General features: G+C 34.4%; 1 long non-coding RNA gene across 1 annotated transcript; it reads right to left on the bottom strand.

The window, feature by feature from the left end:
• Positions 1–2,658: 2,658 nt before the first annotated feature.
• LOC127857560 (uncharacterized) lies at positions 2,659–4,331 on the bottom strand. Its single transcript, XR_008038496.1, has 2 exons — positions 3,079–4,331; positions 2,659–2,899 (listed from the first exon to the last, which is right to left on the bottom strand). It is a non-coding gene; the product is annotated as an uncharacterized LOC127857560 (long non-coding RNA).
• Positions 4,332–4,673: the final 342 nt, after the last annotated feature.

Genomic DNA, 4,673 nt, shown 5'->3' with positions numbered 1-4,673 from the left:
ACCTTAAGACATCGGCACAAACTGCAAGACAAAATGTCTTTTATGCACTTAAGATTTTTGCAAATGTATTTTAATAACTTGAGATATTTGCAAAAACAACGTTCTTAACGGTGTGTTTACATTCTGTCAAGCCCATGTGTTACGTTGATTCTGCACCCTGTGTAATTGGCTGTGGTGTAAAAATCAGAAATGAACTGGTAAGTGTAATGGGCTATTGTCTGAAATCAGAAATGAACTGCTAGCTGTCATGGTCTAGGGTCTGAAATCAGAAATGAACTGCTAGGGCCTGGGGTCTGAAACAAAATGAACTGCTTGCTGTAATAGGCTTAGATCTAAAACAATATCAGCTCTTCCACGAGCTTTTAAAAGTGTGAAGTAGTGATCTATTTGTGTGTATAGGTCACTGGATAGTGCATTACGTTGCAACCGGAAGTCATCAATATTCACGGCATTGTGGTCTATTGGAAAGTCGAGACTAGTACGGTAATCTCGCGGGTTGAATATCTCGCTCTATTTATCATGACATGCCTGCGTGTTTGTGTTTACAAACAAATCTGCGCGATCAGTTAATCACATCTGAGAAGGGAAAAAGACTCAAGTACACATTATACAATAAAGATTAAATTAAAAATAGTATTAGACCTACATCCCAAGAGTTACGTAAGTGGAAAAAACAACCGAAAGCTACCGTGTATTCAACGGTTCCAACCTGCAATTATAAACTCGCTTTTTTCGGGACTATTATTGTTAGTTTTTAGTTGTAGAAATAAATGAATGTACCTGCAAATTTATCCAATTTCACACTTTTCTTGTACTGAGTATACGAAGCATAATATGTCGGTCTATCCGAAAAACGACGGTGAACTGAAACTTCTTTCGTAATCGTGATCAGCTGACACAGGTCACGTATTTAAATCGTATTTTGTATTTTCTATTTTTAAAATACGCATGACCACTCCCGCTTGAACTACGTTACAATGAGAGGTGCGTCTGTACGACAACGCGATACGGCGACATAACTACAACGGTTACGGCGTCTTACCACAGTTTGTTGACGATACGTGACGTTGTTAAAATAAATGATAATAAATAGTTTTTGTATGTGTTAGCCAATGTTTATTTGAATACGGATATTGTGTTCCTCTTTCACAGCTTGCCATGTCATTTATACCTATGTTATCGATAACATGGAAGTTTTACAGACCTGTATAGACAACTCATAAAATCATTAGAATATATTTCAAAGTCTGACATTAAACAGAAGACAATGCAAACAAACGTTAGCAAGATAGAATATTGGATCAGTCTTATCAAGATCTGTGTCAAAATTAACTGCTTTTAATTGTAACGAAATAAATTTTGATGAATTAAAATGTTACGGCGTCTTACAGAGAGTGTTACAGTGCATTTACTACACCATGTTTAAGGTTACGGTATAGTATCGACGGGTACTAGAGGTTTCGGTAAATAACAAGTTCGGTAAATTGTATTTATAATTTTATATGGTAAATGTTGTTGAGGGTTCGGTAAAATGGATCGTTATAGAGGTATACCTACAATGTGGTGTTAATACCACTTATTATTGTCTTACATCAGGGCATATATTTACAAACAGGTGATACATTTTTAATTGATTAATTAATGCAATGCCTACAGTAAAGAATTTAGGGGCGTGAATGAGCTACCGCTAAACTTAAAAAAAAAAGAATAATTTTAAGTACCAAACCAAAAAATGTAGATTGAATTTAAAATGTAACTTTATTGAAAGTAAATTTATGATTTAAATAAATCAATACTAAATTTTATAAAGAATTGGTGCATTTATTTAAAAACAAAATAAATAATAATAAATGCTGATTTAAAGACTGTATTAATAGAAGATCTTCAATTTTGCTATTAACAAATGTTCGAAGTCTTGTAAAATATTGTATGATAGACGTATCTCTCAATGTAACGTAGTTCAGCGGGAGTGATGATACACCTGAGTGACTCTGTAGACGTGTTTGAAATGTTATTGTTTACATTCGAGATTTGCCGCGCATGCGTACTGTCTGGTTGGCAAATAACACTTGCTACAGTTACGTAAAACATGTCTTTTGTTTAGTCAATTAAACGATAAAAACGTTATAAACATTAAAACTCTTAAATAATTGTGCAAATATATCATGTATGGTACAAACATGTTTGTATAGGTCCCTGCATTAGAGTAAACGCGATCGGAAGACTAAAAACTGACAATATCACAAAACAAAACAATAAATAAGCCGTATTCTCTCTGATAGTAAGACTTTAGTAAATGATATTTCAAAAATATTAAAACATACATTTATTTGTTATAAATATAAGTGGTGTGGATATTGATATTGTTCATCAGCTATCGAATGTGTAAGAGGTGCATTTACTGGTAATCAAGTATTAATTAAAGATTATTATATGGGGCAAGTGTGGCTTTAGTGGTAATTGGCACACTTGGTGAGTTATTTGCACGAGGGTTTTAGCCCGAGTTCAAATAAACACCAAGTGTGCCAATAACCACTAAAGGCACACGTACTTGCCCCATATAATGACCTGTTTATTGCATATGTTCATCATGTGTATACACATGTCGTGTATATCGAAATTAAAGCAAGTGAAAAGAAATAATTATGGTAGTACATGTATGTCCGACTTCATTTATTCGATTAATACAAACAAAGATCATTGGACATTGTATTTAAACTGGAATATAACATAAACAATTATTCACACCAAATTTTTGCATTCATGTACCAGTTCACATTAGCATCCGGTTTCCAATTAGGGTTAACAGCGACGTAGAATGGAGCCTCGGGTTTTCTCATTTTCTCTGGGCGTTTGTCAGCGTATATCTTGTACACTTCGATAGGACAGTCCATGTCACCTGTCACGTAAAAAGAAATAGTTTTTAAAAGCGATTTAAAATCTATAAAATCCGGAGGAAATGTGAGAATATATTGCATTGAGAATAAAAGAACGTAAATAATATATGATTATGAAGTAAAAATACAATTATTTTATGTTGATATTGATAATAATGTTAGGCTGATTACTAGATCTTACCTGGCTGCGAAAACATCTTAGGTGTGAACGCTCTTGGATCCGCCGAGATTCCATTCCTAGTCTTACTCTTAGTTAATCTTTCCGTGAGCGCCAGATATTCCCTTCCTTGTGATGTCTAAAGGAGTTCAACGTCTCCCCACAACATTGTGACATGTTCTTGTCGACCCCGTAGGCCCAAGTGCAACATGTTGTTCATCCAAACAGTGTTTATAAGTGACTCCGGCGATTCTGAAAATAAATTAAGAAATCCAAAAAGTAGAGATCTACACAGTTTCTTTGTTTGAATTCATGGATTTAGTAACCGCAACACTTCGCTTTGTAACAAAAGAATATAGGGTTAAAATTTCGTTTTGTAACAAAAGAGTATAGGACTATAATTTCGCTTTGTAACAAAAAATATATGTCTCGATCTTTAATTCCCATGCCACAATCTTATATTACATAGATCCAAAGGCACTGTACATAATTTATTGATTGACGGCCCTGGAGTAATTGCGTCAATACGTCATCGTTAAGACGTTTCATTTACTGTGTAGTCGTAATATTATACATGCAATAGAATATCGATGTAAACACAATCATGTCGAGTGTGAATTATCTGCTCAAAACGATATCGATTTATAATTTGATGACCACCACGTAAGTTTATATTTTGATATAATGATATGAGATAAAGTTAGACTTTTAACAAAGCAATGTTTTAATAACTTAACTGTGCCAAGAAGTCCTTTTTCCTCAGAATTTAAATTTCGTCTTCTGTGAACGGATCTGATCTATTTTTCTTATTTCCCTAGCCGTGTGATTTTGCAATCTTTTGTTTTGTTGCTAGCATTTCTCGGGCGTGGTGAAATATTTCACTAGTCATCAGGTTGGTCCCGTAATCCCTGTCCTTCAAAAACCTTTTGATGCTGCAAAAAATGGATTTCATGGTATCTGGTTCGTAATTCTCTCCGTTAAATTTCTTTAGATTCATAAAGAAGCTTGCGAGCAGCATATTCATCTCTTGTGCAAGAATATTTATAATTGCTCGACCATCTCCAATGCTTTCGAGCCAACTTTTAAACCTGTTAATGTCCGATATTGTTTTTCTCTTTGTGTTTTCGGTTGGGGTTTTTTGCGCATTGACAAATTCATATGTATCAGATTCTGCTAAATTCTCTCCATTATTTTAAATGATTCTGTCTAAATCTAGTAAACGATTCGATAGAGATTCCAAAACCCGTTCAGACGCCATTTTATTTTAACGCTTCGGTCGCCAATTACGTAACGTCAACGCGTGCCGACGATCCGCCGTTACTGGACAACAAGTGCGAGATAACCGGAAGTTTGAAAATATCCGATTTTGGCAGTGTGCCGATAACTGGTTATCAGCACACTTGCTCAATACCGGGGGTTTTAACGAGTTATTTGCAAAAAAACGGCCAATTTTGTTACTTAATATAGTAACATATGCAATAACCTTTGTTATTGAATGCATTTTCATTTCATGTCAATCGAATGACAATATTAATAAAAAATTAGCATACACATGAAAAAAAACTGTAAACATGTATTATGCAAATTGATCTGTCTTTGCGTGTATACTGAAATCGCTT

Source organism: Dreissena polymorpha, chromosome 1 (genome assembly GCF_020536995.1).
Source record: "Dreissena polymorpha isolate Duluth1 chromosome 1, UMN_Dpol_1.0, whole genome shotgun sequence".
NCBI lineage: Eukaryota > Metazoa > Mollusca > Bivalvia > Myida > Dreissenidae > Dreissena > Dreissena polymorpha.
The sequence above is the reverse complement of the archived record's forward strand: the minus strand, read 5'-3'. Positions and strand labels throughout refer to the sequence as shown.